Here is a 23,911-nt window from a genome sequence, read left to right on the forward strand (position 1 = left end):
GGTCCGTAATTGCAGGGGGCGGGGTGTCGCCGCTTGACATTCTGCTTTACATTAAAGAGTATAAGACCGCTTGAAGGATTACGCTGCAATCGATCGACGTGCTGTTAGTCATGTTGGAACGCTTGCCTGAATCGGCTACCACCGTACTGTGGCCAATGTGACTCTCGCTTGTGATATCTTGTTGTCCCTTCCCCGAAAGCGATTGCGCTTTTCGGGAAGGACTGAGCAGTCTTGAAATACAATTGAAAGAACATATATTTACAGTTTGGAATTTAAGGGAGAATGGTGAAATCGTCAAAAAAGATGTCCTTTATTGTTTGCTTAAATATACTAAGGTTCCTGGAGAAACGTACTCCAAATGGCGAGCTGGGATGAACTCTAAAACGTATTGAGCTCAACTCGCCGTACACTAAACACACTGCCGAAAGTCGCCGCTTTGACTGCATTCGTGTTGATCAAAAAGCGATTTCTCAGCCCGTGAAGCACCGCTTCCAGCTGAGCGAATACCCCCTATACAGAGATTAATTCAAGACTGCAATTGCAAGCGCACGCGACCAGCAAAAATAGAAAACCAAATACTACGATAGGAACGCTGGCTACGACGCGCTGTGCGGGGAAGCAAACACATGTCTCGGAACTGGACTGGAATGGGTTGTTTTATTGGCTTTGAAATCATTTCGGCATGAGCGTTTATTTTTTACTGAGAGATTCATCAAATGAACAGTTCAAAATATTTTAAAAGGTATGACATAACTGAAAAAAAATGCCGAAAATATTATTTATTGCCTATGTCATCACCGAGAAAATTCGTTCCTCCCAACGTCCAGTATAAAGGGCGTAAACGCAGAGCTCTGCAGTAGTAATTCGTTTAGTTGGGGGGATCGGTGCCCGAGTGGTCTAGCGCACACCAGCTCGGAGCACGTGGAGCGAAAGCTCGCGCTGCAGAAGCCAGGGATCCTGGGTTCGAGCCCCACCCCTGCCCGTTTCAATCTGGATGAGCATCGTACCGGCGTGCGGTCGTGTATCACTACTGCGTGATGCACGTTAAGACCCCAGGCTAGCGGCTGTACCGCACTGGCTAAATTTCTCATCTACAGCTGGGAGACTCGTCGCCCCTGTGAGGCAGCCCAAGTTCTAGGCTGTATAAACACACACACAACCCAATTTTTTAATTCGTTTAGTGCGATGTTGTATTGATGTTTGTATGTGGCGTGTATGTGTGTGTGTTCGTTGCATATGTTCAGCTGATGTTCATGGGATGCCTTCTTTACTGGTCATCAGGGTACAGTCACGTGACCACAGGGATAACGTGACCACCTACACAAACCCTCCTCACCTCCCCCCCCCCCCCCCTCTTTCCCCCGTCCCGATCTATCTGTTTTTATTTTGATCTTGTTCTTTCACTCCAGCGTGTACTTTTTTTTAACCTTTCTGCCTTTCCGTTTTTTTTTTTTTTTTTTTTTTTTTTTGGAGGGTGGGTAGCTGGGGCATTTTTTTCCGCGCTTTATTTGTTAGTTTACTTTTTTCTTGTTAGGGAACACTATTGAGGATTCTTGCTCTTGCATGGATACAACATAATAAATAAAATGAAAATTGGGATATTTTTTAGGATAATATTAGTTGCTTATGCCCATCTCTGGGCCAAACTATTCTTAATTCTGACACTGGTTTTTCTTTACCAGCTGTCCAACAAAATAAAGCTTTATATACATGGAGATATATCCTAGCAAATATTAACGGCCTCAAGAGTTCAAAGACCCTTGCATAAGACATATTAGTAGCCCTGCTTGCATGTTAATGTAGCATAATGAAAAATGGGGCTCTGTCGCATCCGCTAGCATACCTATATTCCTCCGTTTTGTTTATCAAGGGCTCCGTGTTTTCAGTGTAGCACTACAGCCTGAGAAGTAACACATGAGTCGATCTCCGCTTAATATTTTTCACGGTACTGTCCGCCTGGTTACTTATTTATTTGAGAACAATACTCCTTACCGTGTTTTTTTGCTTTATCGGTATACTGGGGCGTTTTCCAAGCATTCCGTGTTACGCGAATGAGGTTGGGGAATGTTATGCCCTGATTCTCTTCTCTTCGACATTGAAACGTCAATCTTTCGTTTGAATTGCAATATAATCACTGACAACAACCGAATTCATTGCAGAAAATATCCCTGAGAAAGCACCCTAGAATTCACAGAATAATTAACCCCGAAAAGGTCCAGACGAAAACTTTGTACATATTGTAGAAACGTCAACGCCCGGTATTACCAATCGTAGAATCGTGCCTTGGAATACTAGTTCACCGACAAGAAACAAAAAAACACGTTTCACTCTAACAACAAAATATGTAAAAGGCGAAAGTGAAAGCGCACATAGAAAAATAAAATTCTAGAGTTTACTCAATCGATAACATTCGTTCTCTAAAAACTGTTTTACTTAATAAAAAGCCTTGAGATAAATCATACCAGCGTCGAACAAGCACTAATTTGAGTCGGAGCCACAATGGGAGATTATATCTGCTTCGCCGTCAACTGGACGTAAGACCGCACATAACACATTCATTCCAGCGCACTGTATAAATTTCAGACTATAGCGAGAAAAAAAACGAAACCAACTAACAACCAAAACGAGCAGAGAAATGCCTACCCGTCCCTACGAAACAAACAAAAAAGGAACAAAAAACGAAACAACCCAACAGAAAGGCCACAGAAAAGAAACCATAAGCAGGGAGAAAGTAAAGCTGCAGAGGAGGATGAACATACGAAATAAAAACAGAAATTTGGTGCCGTGGAAGAGGGGAGGGGGGGGATAAATGGGACGAGGAGGCACGGTGGTGTTTACATGATTCCTGTTTTCACGTGACTGCGCCCTGGCGATCTGGAAACAATGCGTCCCGACGCTTGTGGTACGCTAAAGGTATCTAGATGAGTAATAATAAAGGCAATAAAGGTGACCGGAGCGCCATTGTAGTGTCAGAACATAAAAATATCTTTGTAGCACATGAATTAGGCATTATTAAGCGCCACCTAGCCTAGCCACTTGCAACTACTCCGCTTGACCCTGCCATATTGTGGCAAGAGACTAAACTTTCTATCACGCTCCCCGTTAGCGTTCAACAATGAGCGAAGTAGGCTGCTTAGAATTTGCTCTTTTAAGAGCGGCTTTTGGTTTTGCAAATTGTTTACCACCCCCCGTGATATGCGATGCTGAAGAAAGAATTGTGGCTCGAGGAAGAGCAAATGTAAAATGTAGAGCGCGCGAAGTAACCGGGTATCGGTTGTCTGCTTTTAACATCACACCGCTGACAAGAAGATTGAGTGACTGCTTTCGAAACAGAAGTTTCTTCACCTGTGGAGGAAGTTGGCTTCGGAAATAAAGGCAGTTCGCGGAAAGCTCGCGTCGCGTTTTTATTTGATGCTCCTCTCGCCCCGTACAATAGACGCAGCGCCCTCGTTAAGTTCTGTTGAGCTCGATTTTCTAGATTCGGGGCCGCAATAATGAGATGCAGATGTCGAAGGAACTTCGCTCTCCTGCTTTCAGGGATGAAAGTTTCTCTCCTTCTGAGGGAACACATGTGTCAAGAGCCTTCGTCGCTTTAGGGAAGACCATATAGAGTACATAAAATTGAAAGAATAAAACACAGAGGACAAGCAAAGGACAACCACTTTCTTTCATTTAGCAACGCCGTTTTTTTTTGTTTTTTTTTTTTTTTGTTTGGGGCTTTTTTATATAGATCTTTTTTTTCTTCTGAGAGTCTAGTGTCAAATGCAGAGACTTATTAACGACTGAAATTTGGATCGGAAGTATGAAAATTCAGAAATATCAGGGGACTCCCACAAACAAGATTTCGAATCATGCAAATCAATACAAAGAAATGTTCACAAAAAGAACGATCTGGGCCTGGATATAAACGAATAATGCCGATATTTTTTAATCTACATATCTGCATTTAAACTTTGTGGCTGGCGTTATTTAGAAAACCACTAGTCAGACCTTATTATGTCATACGGTATGGGGTATTCATCGGGTCACGTGATTAATTAATTAGAGAGTTTCAGGGAACATCCTCCGTAGATCTGATACCTTAACATGGGCACTCCGGTACGATCTGCGCATATTCCACCTTTCTGCTATAGCGCATGGGCAGCTCGTACTGGAGGGCCCATAATTTCATCAAATCTTATTAGGTTCATTTTGATAAGAAACTTACTCCTTCTCCCGTAAGCTTGCATGCAATCTCTCCTCCTTTCTTAATAAGTTCCAGGCACTTGTTTGGTTCTTCTGTGGTACTCGAGGACAAAACGTCTGAGGCGAAAGATTGATACGAAAGTCATAACTTGCTCTGAAATTAACTTTATCACTGAGCACTACACTAAACCTCCTGTCGCAAATGAATACAAACCCACGTTACCGCTGTTTCAAGTATAATATCGCTAGGAAAACGGAAGCCCCATAAAGTCGAATTCAAATTTTTGGATATCATTATCTTTAGTACTTTTAGCACCAGAAGTTATATTCTGAGATTGAAGGCTGAAGGTATAGTATCAACGTTTACCATGAGATGTGTGCTCCTGCGCGGACATATGCCATCGGTTGGATCGGAAAATCGAGCAAAAATTATTGTAATATTTCTTCAAACTTTTTGTATTTTTACTTTTCAGTGATATCGTGACATTACCGCTATACTTCAAACACTGATTAAATCTTTTAAAATTAACATTACCTAAATTTACGGAAGTTTATGGAAATTGAAAAAGGTGAACATGAATCGGTTTCCAAATTTTGTTTTATTCACGAAAATGTAACTAAGACATTAAATTAATTTGCACCACTAAGCGGAGATTCAACTCCCCCGAGTTCTTTTTTGTTAAGTGCCCGGATAGGAAACGAATGCCAACATTTTAAGTTAAAAGAACGAAAAACATGAAAGGCACCTAAGCACTTCTTATGAGTTGCAAATGCGAAAGCATGAATGTCGTTCTTCCGTGCCCGTAGTTCGTTTGAGCTGTCCTACGTGGACGGCCACATTTCGTTACTGCCGATGTTGCGGCCGCCGACGATATTTATTTATTTATTTATTCTGCTTAGTGTGCGCACAAACAGCTCGAGGCATTATCAGTGAGCAAGTATTACAAACAATAAAAACATATACAGACAAACAAACAAGCAAAACGTGATTTAGAAAAGATAAAAAGAAATAAATCAAACTACGGAGAACAGTGGAGAACACCAGAGAACAGATTTTTGTCAAGCGGCCAACAATGCTTTTCTAAAATCTAAAAGGGGTGAAAACAATTCTAAATAACTCGTATCGCGATTATAAAAGAGCTGAAGGCGTGTCATCGGGGACAGGAAAGGAATTTTTTGAGGGTAGAAAAGAAATGAAAATCTGATACGCTTTTGAGGAACACTGGAAGAAATCGCACTTAAAAGTAAAGGTGCATCAATTGTAGCGTTTACAATCTTATACAAAAAAGTCATGTCTCGAGCTGATCGTCTTTTGTGCAAGGGTACCAGGTCAAGCAGATTAAGTAAGTATTCATAATCAAAATAAATGCGCCTTCCAACCCATCTATCGTAAACAACAAGCACGAGACGACACTGCCCTTTTTCTAAAACACATGATTGAGTCAATCCAGTGGTGTTCCATACGACTGAGCAAAACTCAACTTTAGACAAAACAAGAGCGCGAAATAGATGACTCATAATACCGTAAGTACGAGAATTTCGCGTCATTCGGAAAATAACGCCTAGCGCCTGATAAGAAGCATCCACAACTTTCGAAACATGCTCAGTAAGCGAAAGGCGGGAAACAAACAGCACTCCCAGGCCACGAATAGTATCTGGCATCGCTATACCTGAACCTAACATGGTATACGAGTAATCAGTACAGCTTGTCTTGCGGGTAAAGGAAACAACCTTGGTCTTACTGGGTTTAAGTACTAAATTATTTTTGAAGCACCAGTTTAGAACTGCGTGTACATCGTCTTGCATCTTTAGACAGTCAGTAGTTGAATTAATTTCGCGATAGATCTTATCATCGTCTGCAAACTGCAGCACCTTTGAATGCTGCACACTGTCTACCAAATCATTGACAAAAATATTGAATAACAACGGCCGCAAATTGGACCCTTGAGGCACTCCAGTATTTAAAACATATGAGGCAGAAAAACACCCTTCATACAGCACTCTGCTAGGGTCTTCCGCCAAGATAACTGGACAACCAACTGCAAAACGAGCTAGTCATGCCCAACGCTGAACACTTGGCGAGTAACAACTTATGATCTACGAGATCAAAAGCTTTAGAGCAATCGAAATAAATAACATCAATAGGCTTTATCAGCATATAGATGCCTCAGGCGCCGCCATGTTCCTGAGCGCCGAAAAAAACAAAAGCAAAAACAGCCCCCCCCCCCCCCACCGGCAACGCCTGACTCGAGAACGGCGGCCCAGTGTGAGGTGCGGGAATTTCCAGCTCCCCGGGCCTTTGGTTGGCCTTTGGCCGCGCCTGACACGTGACCTCATATGGGGGAGAGAGGGGCTGCCGAGCGCGTGCCACCCTCGCTTTAGTTGCTCACTTACCGCGGTCACAAACAATGCCCACCTTAGTTGGCCGTTCTCCGCGGTCCCAAACAACGCCGGCGCGCATGAAGCGACAGTTAATTCTTTCGCATTAAAAATATTTATACCACAATATTTACGACGCGAGACATTATTTGAGTAAAAAGTGATATTGAAACATTATTCTCTTTAGCACGAAGTACTGAACTTTTGTAACTGCTTCTAGGTAGGCAAAACTCCCCAATAGTATTTTTTCGAGGCAAAGGGTGGGGCACGAACGCCACACGAGGATCTGTCCCTGAAGACAATATTATAGCGATTATTATCGTGACACATACTGTGAGTGAGAGGACATTGACAAACGGGTCTCTCCTTCGTGCGTCTGCCTCGAAATAGAAGGATAATATGAAAGCTACTCACGAGACTATATATACGTATCGCGATGTAAATATTACGCTACATTTTTTTTTCCTTTTCCTTTTGAGGGGGGTATTTTTTTTTCTTCCAAATATCAGCTTTATTTATATATATAAAACCTTGTCTGAAGTTCAGTGTCAATTTAAAGGAATACTAAACTTTTCAATGAGGTTATTGGTGTTTAAGTACAACCTTTTCAGCTGGTCCCGACACCACAATATGTATTACTTTCTTTGTGTTTTTTTTTTTTTTTTTTTACCTGAAAAATGAATTACGTATCGCTGAACGCTCATTTCCTACCCAAGTGTATTGCTAGAGGTTCGAACGAGACGCCAAAGATTCGGAACCGACCGTTATCTGGTTCAAAAGTCGTGAGTGATTTGTTGGAAAAATGTTGTGGACACATCAGGCCTGTTTTCGTCCACTTTCGGTAGCTGGCGCTATTAAGCTCCACGTATTTAATAACTCGTCATCTGCCATCTTCCAATTGACGATTCCAGAAAATAGCATAACTTTTGAAGGAGATAACGGATCGTTTTGAAGTTTCGGCAACTGGTTCGAACCGGCAGGTCTACATTTGGGAGAAAATGAGCGTCCGGCAAAGCGTATCTTTTTTGGTAAAATACGCTTTTACACATTTAGGCCACAAGTGAACATTATTTAAAAAGAATGGTAGCGCCAGCGCGATGTTTGCATTTTTATACATGTTTCAAATGCAGAGCATTTCTAAAGCATCTCTCTATTTGTGACGTTAACTCCGAAACGGGAGCATGTTTCCAAATAGCTCCTAGGGACAATAAACGTAAGAAAAAAAAGTGTTCAAGTGCGTAGGTAGGCCACAAATTCAACTTGGTTTTAAAAACGCACTTTTAAAACCAAGTTTAATAACTACCAACTAGCCCAACTTTCCACCCTACCACAAATTCAACTTTCGTAAAAAAATATATCAATCAATATTTGCGTTGTTGGGTTTATTTCAAGTTGAAGATTTACGAAATATAGTTTAATTTGAATACGTTGTTCCATAGATAGAAGCAACTTTCGGAATTGCTCAAATGCGTATCGGTCCAGGTTTTCCCATGAACATCCTTCGGGTACTGGTAAACACCGTAAAATAAGCTTCTGCCGGTCCATGTACTATCCCAGATATCGTTTTTTTAATCAATCATCAAGTGAACACGCAGCACACGTTTAATACAGTTTTTATATTCACGATACCGGAATATAGAGACATAAGGAAGCACGTAATACACTTCAATCACTGAAGTTTCGACCGCGCCTTCGCAGTATTACTCGACTCTTGAAAGATAAAAGTCACAATTATGTTGCTTGTCGTCGTCAATATTTCTGAGAAAACATGTTATCTAGAAGTGTAAGGAATCTATCTCTGACGTAAAGGCCGAAACGGATGTAAGCAATTTAGCGAGCGACGACACGAGCGACAACACGAGCGACGACACGAGCGACGACACGAGCGACGACACGAGCGACGACACGAGCGACGTCGACATCGACGAGAGTCAGAGACAAGCAACGGAGATTTCTCACTGTCGCTCGTCGCGTAACTATTTTTTTGTTGTTGTTAATTCTAGAAAACGTCGCTCATCGCCTTTTATTCTTGCTCCCGACGTTTGCATGTGGTTTGGCTCATTCTGCGACTGACCGTGCGAGAGCGAAGTGGCTCGCCGTCGCTTGTCTCGTCGCTCGCCGAATCGCTTACATGCGGTTCGCACTTAAACATTTTTGGCAGGGCAATACTTATTCAATGCAGTCGCTAAAAGAAGCTCCACAAAAAATATCTGAAGTGGCTTTGCTGATGCGCTGCGCAAGTAGTAAAACACACTGTTTTACTACTTGCTGCAGCTCAGCAAAATACTGCTTCCTTTTTATAAAAAAAAAATATTATTAAAAAAGGAGCGAAAAGCATTTAGAGATGGGTCTAAGTCAATGGCACATCCTTGCTACAGCCTTAAAGGGGATATGCAACGATTTTTGTAATTTGTGCAAATGCCGACTAGAACGGATCCCTGGCGATAATGACCTGTGACACACCTGTTTGTTTTACACCACACGCAATCAAATTCGCATACAAAAATTAGAGAAGAACGTGTAGCGTTCACCCCCTCAACTCGCAACCAGAACAAACCTCCACCTGACCGGGAGCGATTATACGCCGCCAATGTTGATCATGGCCACACGCTGGGGTTAGCAAGGCACAGGACGCGCTGTGAGTTTCAGAAAATGTTACGGTTCGGAAATTTTCTTCATTGCAGCGATTGGACAAGCGCCACTACCCTAATGCTTCTCGAGCTATCGATTATCGCGAGCCAAGTAGAGTGCCCACGCAATGCTCGGGTCCAATCTATGACCCGCATTCAAATATCCTAACGGGGCGGTACTGCGACCGCCCATCTATGTCAACACATTTTGGGACGGAGAGATTGAATGAAAACGCTCGCCTTTGTCCTTGAAATTACACCGAAACAAAGAAGTTTCTTGGCCAGTGGCGTTGCGTGCCAGTATCCTTGAGTCTCTCTAGTGCCAGTAACCTCGTGTAAAGTGAAAAAAATAACTTTCCAATTGAATATTGTTGCACCGCCCTCTAAGAGCGTAAATAGTTAAGTTTGCACACTACAAAAAATTGCGTTTTCGCGGAAAAGTAGAAGGCAACAACATTTGCGCTTCATTCGCATTTACATACCGTTTTGAAGCGTGGGTGCAGGCAGCATCGTGGCGAAAATTATGAGTAGCATTTTTTTATATATAGAAGGGACAGCCAATGCCCGACGACGTATATCTGAAAGAAATATTGTTTTGAATCAGATTTAAGAGTTTGAACGGCTACATAAACTGAAAATTTGTATGGCACAAAAGTTATGACTGAACAACTGATGTGTTCAATCAGGCGATAGAATTAATATTTTAAAGCGTGGAATACATTTTTAACATTGCTCCTCACTCTCAGAAATACCTATGTCTATCAGTTCATCGCCAGTTCAAATATTTTTTTCCTATAAGTTTAGCGGGCAAATTTAATTCAAACATAATTTTACACCGTTATGGGTAGAACCTAATGTGACACTATGACCGGACACTTTGACGTCATATCACGCGGCGACGTCGGGTGATATCGGTTCACGGTACGTTAAGTAATGAACCTGATATTTTCCTTTACTCCCCGGATTGACTTATGCTATCTAAAATCAATGACAAAATCGCTGGTCATTTTTTGAAGTCTAGGCCTTATACAATTTTGGAGAGAATGGTCATTGAATATATTATTGAAATGTTTACTGTAGACTTTTTATTTATAATAGGCGTCTCCAAACCCGGCCCGCTGGCCAGATCTGACCCACTGAGGCTTTCCGGACGGCCAGCAGATGGCCGCGGCGTTTCCACGGACGCACGGCCCGTAATCCAACGTTACAAACCCTAATAAGAAAATAAAAAAACAGGTGTAAAACAAAATAGCGCCCTGCCCCCCACCGAAAGGGTAAGCAAAAAAATTAGGAAGAATCATACTTGGACGTAGTTCAACTACTGTACTCAAAGCACTGTAGTTTAGCTACTTTTCCGAGTAGCTTGGTAACTTTCAATTACAACTTTATTTGTGTAATTAGTAGTTTAATTTAACTACGCTTTTTTAAGTAACTTTTACTCAAATTACTAACTACTTTTAAAATCTAGCGCGCACGAATGCAGGAAGAGATGCTTAACTAGCCTCGGTCGGGTATTGACCTAATCTGGTAAATCACGCAGGCACCGCGCCTCCAGCTGCAACCGTTAAAGACGGGGACACTCCGAGGGTTGTTGTGGTTTTCATGTTGTCTGCGTGAGTTCTGAATCAAGCGGTAGGTTCCACGGGAGGTACCACAGTATTGACCTTGAGGCTGGGGGCCTGTTCCCATGGTCGACTCGCCGTCAGCGCATACGCCTTTGCAAAGCCGGACTCCCCCGCGTACAAACGCAGTCATGGATAATCCGTTCATGGGAGCACGTTTCCGCTCCAGCTGCAACTGTACAAGCCACGATGCTTGCTCACGTAATCCGTCGCGTCCTTTTCACCTTCCATGCCAGGGAGACCTCCTCTTTGCTGAAAACGGTTTACTTATCAGGCCTGTCAGACGCGTCAGGATACCGTAGTCGCGGGCGAGGATTGCGATTCATCCTTGGGAGATTCTTTCGTCCGGATGACCTCATCGTTATGCGCGAGACTTGAACCCTTTACGGTCAGGTGCACTCGCTCAGCGTACTCTCCGAACGTCGTGGGAATAAAGACAAAGTCTAAGACAAAGACAAAATAAAGACAAGGACAAGATAAAGTCATACAAATCCCAACTTGCCGAAGAAAAAAAAAGGAGGAGAGTTTGTTATGAAAGATCCTCTAGCCAAGGCAAACCTCACATGTTTCGTCATGGACACTTAAGATGCCGACACTCACTTGCCCGACCCTGCACAGCCTGTTTCTCAAATTCAACGCTGCCGTTTCATCCAGCGCATCGGTGAAACATCTTTTTTTTTTCGCTTGGTTGGGGACGTCTTTAGGAGCCAAAAGGGGAAAACTCTCGTATCAAGAACTTTGAGAGTCAATCATGGCCTGGAATCTGGGACATTCGCTTTAGTTCCATTGCAAGACGACACGTGGCGTCCAAGCACAAGCGAAATTAAAGCCCCTCTATCCTGGGAAAAGTGGCACTATTCATTGTTGTAGAAATGCTCGAGGTGCGTGCCGCGCGCTATTTCTGGGAAGAACATGGCGTCTGTAATCTAGCTCATTGCTGAACTCTGCCGCCATGATCTTCAAAGGGCTGCAATTTCCACGTACCTCCTTCATGGACGAACTGTGCGGTACTTTTAAAACTTGATGGAGCTTAAAGCGGGATACGTCTCGAATTTCCTATCCGCCCTTTCTTTACGCCTCCTCCGCGGCTCCGCCAATCTTATCTTCGGATTCGAAGAGGAGGCATCATGTCATGCGGCAAGGGCGTACTACGCTATAACACGGCTCGGGACCTCGGAACCTTCCAGGGCTATAGCTGAGCGCAGAAGCGCTAAATGTTCACTTTCTTCGCACGCTTGAAATGTGAATTCGCTCCTGCAGCCAATGCGCATCTTAAAGCGATAAATATACACCATAGTGAATTTCGTCTTATGTACGAGCGAAGTTAAAGCTAGAAGCGCGAGCCGAACGCGCTGGGTGTTTCTACCTTGCACACCCGCTCGTGCAGGAGTTTTTTCACGAAGAATGATTGCGACTGTAGCTTCGGCTTCGCTCGCACATCAGGTAAAAACTACAGTGCGCTTGAATACCATGTAGTCTTGGGATCGGAGCGGCTCGCGTGAGGCGTGTGGTGTAGGTTGCGATAGGTGTTGACACCAGCGCATCGACAATAAGGTCAGTATGGTGGTGGTTGCGCGCGTGCATTGCGTGCACCTGCACATGCGGAGGAACGTGCGGTCTTCAGCGATTTTCTGCAGCCTTATCGACTTCAGCGCCACGATTGCTGTCCACACGCGCATCCTCAGATGTTCCCATTGCCGAGCCGCGCCGGTCCAAACACCATCCCGTATACACTGTAGTAAAACGATGCTAAGGGTGCTATAATGTGCAGACTAGTATTCTGGTAAATTCGAGAATCCTGTTGCTTGTTCGAGGTCGAAATGTTCTACGCGTCGAACTTTCTACGGCGATTATTCCGGAAACCCACGCATGTACATAAGTGACTCCGCGTGGCGCGCCACAGTCAGTTTCTCCCCAGCGTTCGACCCTGCTGTCACGCCGACTTCGACGCCCGTGACGCTCTACTTTCTTCTGTTCCCGTTTTACTTTGGGGCACAAGTTCGCCCCCATTAAACGTTTAGTTTCTTCAGTTATTATCGCCTCATAACCTGTCATTCGTGACAATATACTGCACTGATTTTCATCTTCAACGAAGACAGCAGCCGTCCTCGTGGCTGGTTAACTTTCAGCTGTCTAAACATACAGACGATAGTATTACAATTAATTGCTCCGTGTATAATATTGTATCTCTAAGATATGCAAGAAAATTTTTCGAGGGCTTTTTTGTAGTTTTTGTTTGCCTCGTCTTATTTTATACAGCTCTCCAATTATTACCCTAAAACGACACATTTTTTGCACGAATATCTTTTTCATTATACCTCTCAGAGTTTTCAAATTAGCTTCACCTGCAGTTCTTGAATTTTTTTTATTCTATTCGAGTAATTTCTTAAACGCAGGTACATTGTAGTTGACACTATTTATTTCAATCATTGCAACATACTATGTTTTTGATGATGGAAGTCATTTATTCTTAGCGGGTAATTGAAGCAAAACGTTCGATACGTCGTGAAACCTCGGATATATGCGCAGAAGTGTACGAGTACGTTTGTTAATATTCACTAAAGTAACGCTGTCAAATGTTACTCTTTTTGACGCGTCTTCTTATTGACATATTATTAAATAATTGGCCTTTAATAGATAGGTTTGAAATAATCAGGCACATTGTACTGTGTCCCGCCTAAATGGGGGCAGGTTTTTGCGTCGAAAAAAACTTTAAATACTAATAAAAATATTAAAATTTATTTTTATATTTTCTTTTCTGCCATCTTGTGACATATCAAAGAACTGCTAATTTCTAATGTTCAAGAAATTAACGAAGGCAGCGCTGGCGCCTCTATTACCGTTATTTTTAATCATTTATAACTCACCAAGCCGAAAATGTTCTCATTAAATAATGATAATTGAATTGCTCAGATAGTCCACTTGTTTAATATATATAATGCATCTGTGCTAGTCAATCCTGGTGCTAGTAATCATTACCCATAAAAAGGGGCAGAAGAGATGATGTTTACTTTGTTTAATAAAACAATAAAAGGGTATCAACCTGCTTTGATCACAATCACTGCTATGAGCATATTCTGTGGTATCATGCACCAGTGTAGGTACGCGAGACACTTAATATCCTCGTTGTTTCGTAGGCTTCATTTTTGTGAAGTAGCAGTTTATCTCGAATTTGATTAACCACTAACTCAGCGCATACGCTTTAGCAGTTTAAGTTGATTCTGGTGGGATAAAATAGATCTGTGGAGCTCGCTTCCTTCTTTCAGAGCCCCTCAGCGGTCCCTCGCGTTAGGCCTTATATGTCACTATTACCAAGCTTCCATCTGTAAGCTGGGAGCAGAACCGTTACGGCAAGGACTAGGTAATTCTTCGGAAATTGGTGTCGTAATGAAATGGAATAGGTAAACAGACATATAAATACTAACTTGTGTTTTCATTTACGGTCTAACAATGCCTCTAAAGGTAAGACAGAATGCTCAATCTGCCCACTTTTGTTAGAGCCCTCTTCTATTCTGCTCCCGGAATGCGAGGTGGTGCTGCCTATGACTTAGGGCGGAACGGAGTATAAACGTTTACGGGCGTGATACATGATCCTGCCCTGTACGAGTAGCGCCGAGTAACATACACGACGAACATACATTTTTCGGGAAAGAGATAGAGTTTTAGAGCGCAGCTCTTAGGCGCCCGTTCCCGGCTTGAGCGGCGTCGCCGTCGGCGTAACCGCGAGTAACCCTCGTAACCCTCGTGAGGATTACGAGGGTTGCGAGGGTTAATCTCACGTAACCCTCACGAGGGTTACGCGAGTAACCCTTGTAACCCTCGTGAGGCTTATGAGGGTTAGTGACATTCGTAGCCCTCTTGAGGGTAACCCTAGTGAGATTAACCCTCGCAACCCTCGTAATCCTCACGAGGGTTACGAGGGTTACTCGCGGTTACGCCGACGGCGACGGCAACGCCGACGGCGACGCCGCTCAAGCCGGGAACGGGCGCCTAAGAGCTGCTCTCTAAAAACTCTATCTCTTTCCCGAAAAATGTATGTTCGTCGTGTATGTTACTCGGCGCTACTCGTAGAGGGCAGGATCATGTATCACGCCCGTAAACGTTCATACTCCGTTCCGCCCTAAGTCATAGGCAGCAACTATGACTTAGGGCGGAAAGGGTTACCTTCACGAGGGTCACGAGGGTTAGCCTCACGAGGGTCACGAGGGTTATGAGAGTTACCCTCACGAGGGTCACGAGAGTTACCCTTACGAGGGTCACGAGAGTTACCTTCGCGAGGGTCACGAGAGTTACCCTCACGAGGGTCACGAGAGTTGCCCTCACAAGGGTTACTAGGGTTACCCTCACGAGGGTCACGATGGTTGCCCAGGTCACGTGACCCCCCGTTGACGTCATCGCCACTGATGACGTCATCAGTGACGTCACTGATGACGTCACTGGCATCCAGATCGTCATCGGCATCATCACTAATGACGTCAATGCATGAATGCACATTTGGAAGACTTTGATGGACATACAGATGCAACAGGGAGGATGTTAGAGGAGTTCTGCGAATCTGTCGATCGGGTATTGGTTAATGCTCTGGTAAAATGTGATGGAAAAATAACATGGGAAAGAAAGAACTCTCACTCGACTATTGACTACTGTTTAATGTCGCGTAATATATACAACAGATTAGGAGGCATGGAAATAGATGAGGAAGGCAGAAAAAGTCTGGGGAGCGACCATAAGATAATCAAGATCAGATTCGGCACAGTAAAATCAGAAACGCAAAATCAAAAACGAGAAGGTAGGAATAACTTAGATGATAAACAACTACAGGAGGTATCTAAGGAAATCGAGAACATTGTATCCAAGCAACCGGCAAGAGAATTGACATATGAAGACTTAATTAGTGTTTTCAAAAGAGAGTTAGAGAAATATCGAATCAAACAAGGAGGAAGAAAACTAAAACGTAAGCTCAAAAGCTGGTGGGATAACGAGGTTAAGGCAGCGATATGGAGACGCCAGGCGGCATCTAAAGAACACAGATGGGCAAAGAAACAGGGGGCCACACTAGACGAAGTAGCATCAAAATGGGAGGAATTTCAGAAAAGAAAGCGGGAGGCATCAGCATTAATGCAGGCCAAAATTGGGAGGGCAGGGGTCCAGCGGATCATAGAGATAATCCAGAAGGATAGGAATGCGGCAAAAAGGTTCTGGGAACACATCACTGCGCAGGGAAAAAAGACCGAGGGGTACCAGCAGACACTAACCACACAGGAATGGACAAAGGTAGAGGGGGAAGAGGCAAGAGAATACATTAGACATACAATCGAAGCAGCATTTTCGGAGTTAGAATCAGATCAGGCCGTAGGGAATGGTAGCGTCTACAAAACACAAGAGGAAGATCATAGCGAAGAAGAGGAAATGACCACTGGGGAGTGGGAAAAAGCAGAAGGAGGGGTTCCGGCTGGAACTGAGATTGATAAAAGTGCTAGGCAAAACAAGCAAATTGAAACTAAGGCAGATGATTGACCAGATACTTATGGGAGGGGAGGTACCCAGTGACTGGAAATTGAGCAGGATGAGATTATTATATAAGGGCAGGGGAGACAAAGACAGTATCAAATCATACCGACCAATCACAGTAACTTCAGTAATATACAGGCTAGCTATGAAAATTGTAAAAAAAAATGGAAGAATGGGCAGAGAGAAAGCAGATTCTAGGGGAGCTTCAAAACGGTTTCAGGAAAGATAGACGACTAGATAATAATTCATTCGTAATCGCTCAGTGCGTAGAGATAGCAGTGACAAGTCGAAGGCCATTATGGGTAGCAATTTTAGACATCAAAGGGGCATAGGACAATGTGAATCAGGAAAAACTCTGGAACCAACTGAAGAGATATGGGCTTGAGGGAACCATGGTTAATTTTCTAGAACGGGTTTATACGGAGAATAGGGTGGTTATTGCATGGGAAGCCGAAACTACACGACCAGCAGCAATAAAAAGAGTTCTTAGAGAGGGTTGCACATTGTCTCCCCTGCTCTTTATGATATACCTCAGTGAGATGGAAAACAGTTTAGAACGGTGCAACCTAGGTTTTGACCTGACTTACATGGAGGAAGGACATGAAGTAAAGCAAGTATTGCCAGGGTTAACGTATGCAGACGACATTGTACTCGTATCAGAAAGTCGTGAGACAATACAGGAACTGATTAAAATTTGCAGTAGGGAAGGGGACAATTTAGGACTAAAATTTAGTAGGGACAAGTCGGTATAATAGTTTTCAACGACGAGAAGGGGGAGCTCCTGGACATACAGGACACATTAATAGAACACGTAGAAAAGTACAAATATCTGGGAGTATGGTTAAGTGAAGGAAGACGGTATCTAAAAGACCACGAAGATATTATAATAAAGAAGGGGAAACGAAATTCGGCTATCATGAAACACAGGGCACTATGGAACTATAATAGATATGAAGTTGTTAGGGGTGTATGGAAACGAGTCATGGTGCCAGGACTGTCATTTGGGAATGCGGTATTGTGTATGAGGTCAGAACTCCAGGCAGGTTTAGAGATACAGCAAAGGAGTGTGGGTAGGTTGGCATTGGGGGCACATGGGAATACACCAAATGAGGGAGTGCAGGGGGATATGGGTTGAGCATCTTTCGAAAGTAGAGAAGCGATCAGTAAAGTAAAATTTAAACAAAGACTAGCTGAAATTGAGGATACACGGTGGGCAGCGAAAGTGTACAAGTATCTATATACGAAAAGTATAAACACTAAGTGGACAAACCGAACCCGCAAGCTGAGATTTAAATACATTCAACGAGGTGGAGCCGATCAGATCATATCAGTAGAAAAGGGAGTAAAGGAAACAGAGAGGAAATTGTGGGAAGAGAGAATGCAGGGGAAATCAGCTTTAGCAATATACAGGGCACAAAAACAAGAAATAAAGAAGGAACAGCTGTATGATAATTCAGTGGGGAGCTCTTTGTTGTTTGAGGCTAGAAAGGGGGTGCTGCGAACGAAAACGTATAGGGCTAAATTTCAGGAAGTAGACACTCTGTGCGACGTATGCAACCGCGAAAGGGAAACTATAGAACATGTAATTTTAAGGTGCACGGGTCTTCGTCCCACCCTCTTGGGGGGGATGACTACGGATTTGGAGGGGACACTGGGTTTTCCGGACATGGATGGACGAATCAATAGGGAAAGAGTTGCGGTAACTAAGAGGAGATTAGAAGATTGGTGGAAGAGATCTAGGGAAGGATAAAAAAATACATATAAAAATAGGCAATAAACTCAATTTAAAAGAGAGGGGGGTCTGTTATAACGAAATTCATACAAATAAAAAAAATAGAAGGGATGACGAAATGTTAGGCTAGGTGGCGCAAGCTGCCGCCCGTTACAAAGGGTATAGCCAATACCATCCATCCATCTATCCGTCATCAGTGACGTCACTGATGACGTCACCGGCATCCGCATCGTCATCGTCATCATCACTGATGACGTCATCAGTGACGTCACTGATGACGTCACCGGCATCCGCATCGTCATCATCATCATCGCTGATGACGTCATCGGTATCCGCATCGTGATCGTCACTGATGACGTCATCGGCATCGTCACGTGACCCCCCGACGTCACGTGACAGCCCAAGGTCATGTGAATCCCACAAAGTCACGTGACCCCCCCAGGTCAAGGTCACGTGACCCCCCCGCCCCTCGAGGTCACTTGACCCACCCCCCAGTACCCTTCCCTCCTCCTCCTCAAGAGCTGCGCTCTAATTCGGCGTTACAGGGCTTTCATTTTTTTTGTTTCGTGCTCACGCAATGCGACACCTTAGCATTCCTAAAATACCACTAGTATCATATTTCACTAAATGTTCTTTCCTTTTTTTTAAGTCTGATAACTATATCGTATTTATGTGCAAATCGCAGCGAAATGTCGAGTTTAGTTATCGGAGCTATTGAAATTATATACTCAACTACCAAGTTCCATATTAATCGACGAATCAGAAATACATTTTCTTTTGTAATCGCATATTTTATATGCATTTTAATATAACCCATAGGCATCGCCGTTTTCCAAAAAAGATAATTTCTACATTTAATCGCTTTCCAATTGTTATCATGTTGACCAGAGATATTGATCGCCAAGCTTCGCCATATTTTTAGCTGACTTCTATGTTAACCCGTGTGCGGAAATGAGGTCTCATAATCGTGTTGCCGAGCATATGTATTGTATTTTAATTCACAAAAAATTAGCGAGGAAAGCCGCAAGATTATGATGATTAGGAGATTTTTTGTTTTGTTTTATAAATGTGTAGGATAATTATATTGGGGAGGATCAGAAGCCCCTATTCAAGAATAAAATATATACAGCTTGACTTTCTCCGATAGGTAAAATGATCGGGCTATATAGGGCGCCTTTATATTAGTGCTGCTTAGGGGGATGAAATGTGGCCATTGTGATCTAAATGTTTTTTTTTGTTTTTTTTATTTAAGTGCGTGAAAGTGCGTCTTCTTGCACCCGTGCTTACCGTTGGCAGTTTTAAGGCAACTTCTGGACAATTTTTTTACTTTCTTTCTTTGTTGTGGGCGCATGCTGTCAGTATTGAATATTGAACAGTATTCCATTACCCTAATGCCTTAATGACGCTGGTGGTTAAACCGCGTTCGCCATGTGGTTGGGAACGCGGTTGCTTAAAGATCTAATAAAAGTTTACGCCCGTTTCATGATGAAAACAAACCGACCCTCTTCCCTGTTGCGATTCAAATGCCAGTGGGAAATCACTTTAAAAGACGGCCATTAGGAAGTTTTATATTAGGCTACTTTGCAAAGTTCGCGCATTACACAGCTGCAGCGGACAAAATATTAGCAGAACTGACCGACTACCGGAGCGTCAAAATCGCGACACGCGGCACTTTTGTTCCCAATTGCGCCAATGGCGAGAGTGCCAATCACGTTTCATGTCTCGATACGGGGGTGGCCGGCGGACAAATGAGGGATAAGACAGCTTTTGAAATGGAGGCTTTAGGATCGGCCGCCTTCTTCCCGCTCACCCCGCGTTGAGATATTGAACGTGACTGACACTCTCGCTAGCGACGCGCTCGGAAAGAATAGCGCCGCTTGTCGAGATTTTGGCGCTCCGGTCATCGGTTACTTGTGCTAATATTTTTTTTCGCTGCAACTCTACACAGCGCGCGTTGCACTATAAGGCACCTTTGACCATGCAAAAGAGTGACTTAGCTTCCGTTTCCATTGCCACGTGTACAAAGCATTGTATCACAGCACTCTACGAAAATAAATTTAGGACATCTTTGCATTATAAATATTAATCTTCGTGAGAGCCTTCGCAAATCATTGATCTCCAGCGGCCGATAGGACCTGCCTATTCTTAGCGTGGAGGAAGAGTAGGGCCAGCCACGTCCCTTACCTTCCTGGCGGTCTGTGGCTGCTACTTTAGGGTGCAACATGACACTCCTGAGTTGAGGATCAACTTGGAAGCCTAGGACATTGAGACTATGGAACAGGATGATCGGTGCAGTACAGTTATTCTTTCTTTGTTTTCCTTCGCACAAACTCTGGTACGTCGGGGGCCCCAAAAATCGTGCCCCAGCCTTTTTCCCCGCATTGGTGGGAAACAACATATATTTAAAGAAAGTAACATACACTCTAAAAAATAGGGAGTGTACAGGGGTACTCCCCTTGTCACATATGGAACTCCCCAAAACTACATTTTGTCGTTCTGTCGATTGACGGCGAGCGTGCGATACCAACTTTTACGAGCGGCTTGGTAGCTGTTGGATATAACGTACTAAATAGCTAATGTGCGTATCAAAGACTACAAACAAAAATTACTGAGGTTTGGCAGCAGGGCCAAAAAAAGCTTGATTGTCTTATTGTAGCCTTTAATGAGTACATCAGCTATTTTAATAACTTGTATCGCTCGGCTATCAATCCGCTCAAAAAAGCTGGTATCGCCAGAACGAAGTCAGTGAACAGAACGACAAAATTTAGTTTTGGGGAGTTACATAAGGGACAAGAGGAGTACTTCTGTACACCCCCTATTTTTTAGAGTTAATTAGAAAATCCATGGGCAGTATTTAATCCGCAAGGGATGTCGTGCATTGATGTAGGCAAATTTAAAACTCAAGGGTGACAAAAGGACTCCCAAGATGCTTTGCTCGGCACTACGCACCTAGGATCGCTTCGATTTTGCAAGAAGTCTATTCGTACTCCAGGGTTAGGGGGTCCCTCAAATATAAAGGCTCACCACCTAAGCCATGTTTCGGGTCATGCCTCATTCACACTTCCGGATCTACAGGCGAATCGGCTGGGAAATTGATGCCAGGTGGGGGAATCGCCTCGCCGCTTACTGATTACTCGAATGTGGGAGCAATCGGTTCAGATCATATCTTTCCAAAGCAGATAAAGTTTCCACACCGCCGTAGCCAATCGGGACGTACGGAAGAAATGGAATTGCATCCTGGCCGAGCTGCCCGTGTTCTGGGGTCGCCGCTTCAGTTGTCGCAAATCCCAAGTTTTGTGAATGGCGCCGTCTTGCTGGTATCGTTTTGTTGGCACAAATGGTCGCCGAGACTAAATTATTATACTTTTTTCAACAAAAGGCATCTGAACAACGCAGACGGTTCCCAGAGATACATGATTAGAATTCCCGTGAATGGTACGGTACGTACGCACATTGCCTCCGTTTGCTCGTTATTTTCTTATTGCCTTCTCGTGTCACTGAGCGAATGTTGGGAATTTTCTCGGCATCGCGCGAGGGGTAGCATTAACTGGAATTTGAAGTCAGCCAGAGCAGTTCTTCGAACACCGCTCAAGCACATGTCAGTCTCCTCTCGTATCCTCCAGCGACCAGAAACGCCGGGACGCTGCAGGTGGCAAAAAATATGGAAGTTGCGGTCCCTTTTCGCCGAGCAAATTCGGTCGTCGGAGAGAGTTGTCCGCAAGTATGAACGAGTGCTTAGCGTTAGCGCGTAACGCATATTTCGCGAGACGCCTAAGGCAAACAAACACAGTGGCGTCCTTCATCGCTAACTTGGGAACAAGATCACAAAGTTCGCAGCACTCTTACGTACATTCATCGGCAGTTAATGGTGCCGCAGGCTTTCACTTAGCCTTGCCTCACTTATATCATAAAGTATCAGTGACGATCCCGCCCTGGTTTCTAGATTGTTTTCTTTCTAGTTAAATCTGAATGGACGCGCTAACTGTTTACATGTCCGCGCATTGTGAAGGAAAATGACGAAACCTAATATAAATGTCTGAATCTAATTAATTTGGACTTTACTTCGAACATCAAAATATTGAATTATCTCTAAAAAAGATAAAGTAGGGTTTACTCAGTAGTTGTGACTAAGGCAACACAGGTGGTTTGTTAATCGGAATTATATTACTTGTTTACATTTTTCACAATATTAGTTGCGCTTGTTAAAACTAATATTATTGTTGTGTTTATGTCTATGCAGCCAAAAGTTAGTCAGCCTCAATGGGCCTCCGGTGTCTCAACTCAGCGAACTCAGCGAATGCGCTTTCGCACTTTATATGGTCAAGAAAGAGAGGTGTGGATATCGCTTGCTTGTGCCAGTGTCTAAGAGCGATCCCACGCATTATGCCTAATGAATCAATAGGGAGGTTTAGCAAGCCGTTACCATGTACCAGGTACCGCACTACGGGAGGCTTTCAAGCATGTTTTCAAGCTCGCGCCCTAAGGTCAAGGTATCACTCGAGAGCGCGCTTAAAAGCATACTTCAAAGGATCCGGTAGTTAGGTACACGGAACAAAGGTAAGGGTTTGCTAAGTGCCCCTACTATTACCGTGGTCCCATCTGTGAACTGGCAACAGCGCCACAGTAGTTAATATTATATAATTCTTTGAAAATTAACTTATAAAAAAATTGATATAATAAAGAAAAAAATTATAGCCGCCCTCGCTCTCATTTACGGATGAACAATCCTGTACAGACTGGGACAGAATGATCGATCTGTTCATTATATTACTGATCTCCTATTTTAACCTTGGAATACATATTATCGCCGGTTCCAGCATACCGATTACGCTGCACTTTATGGGTAATTAAAGAGCCTTCATGATGTTCTCATCCTCTCCGATCGTCAATTTAAAAGTTATTGAGCTCATAAATGCCTGCAGTCCAGGTAAAGTCAAGCGCGCATTTGGCCAGCGCAATGAAACTTTGTTTGGTGGGGAACTCATGCATATAACACACTTTTTAAAGCCACACACTACAAACACTTTACCCCCTTAAAAGAACGCTGTTTCACAAAATTATACACCCTTGACTTTATCATTTCAGTACTTATATTTTACACAATACAAACTTTTCAAACGTAAAATAGGGTTCGGTGGCACTACACACTCTTCATTTTCAAGGATGTAAAAAAGAGTATGAGAATAGCGCTACGGTGAATTGAGCAACCTTTTTGTTTTAGCTACAATCTCAAAAATATTACTTGTAATACTGTTTTTTACTGGCGATAAATTTCTTGAACGTAGATATATTTTGCATTATACGACATATTGTCGACAACAAGGAAATACGTGCACTTTCGTAATCGTTGAGGAGGTCAGCTGCGAATGAGCATTTTTTAACTGTCGAGTACCTAAGGCACTGTAGCAGTTACAAGGGTAATGATTCCTCTCGCGTACGTGATTCATTGCGTCTGCATCGCTTGGATGATGCTGCGATTGTCTGCACCTTATTTTTAGATTGTTTGCCAGCATCCTAAGGGTGTTGTGTAACACCCTAAGGTTGCTAGCCTGTAGCGCTCAAGCCCATGTTTCTGTGAACACTCAAGCTTATACTGCTTTCTTAACCTGTCACCTTGTATAATAGCTTGGCGGAAAGTGCTCACTGGTAACGCTTAGTCACTGGATGCCAGAAAAGTAACATCATTGCCTTCCCCACCAGCTAGCAGGATACAATCATGTACTGGCAAGCAGACGATCAATAATACCCAAGGGCGATTCACTTGGGGGCATATGCTGCCATCACAATCGTCATTTCGTTTCAATCGAACCTCAGCAGGGGTTATTTTGTATGAGCCGCATGATCGTGATGAC

The sequence above is a fragment of the Ixodes scapularis genome, unplaced genomic scaffold, assembly GCF_016920785.2.
Source record: "Ixodes scapularis isolate PalLabHiFi unplaced genomic scaffold, ASM1692078v2 PGA_scaffold7__128_contigs__length_106722199, whole genome shotgun sequence".
In the NCBI taxonomy this organism is placed as follows: domain Eukaryota; kingdom Metazoa; phylum Arthropoda; class Arachnida; order Ixodida; family Ixodidae; genus Ixodes; species Ixodes scapularis.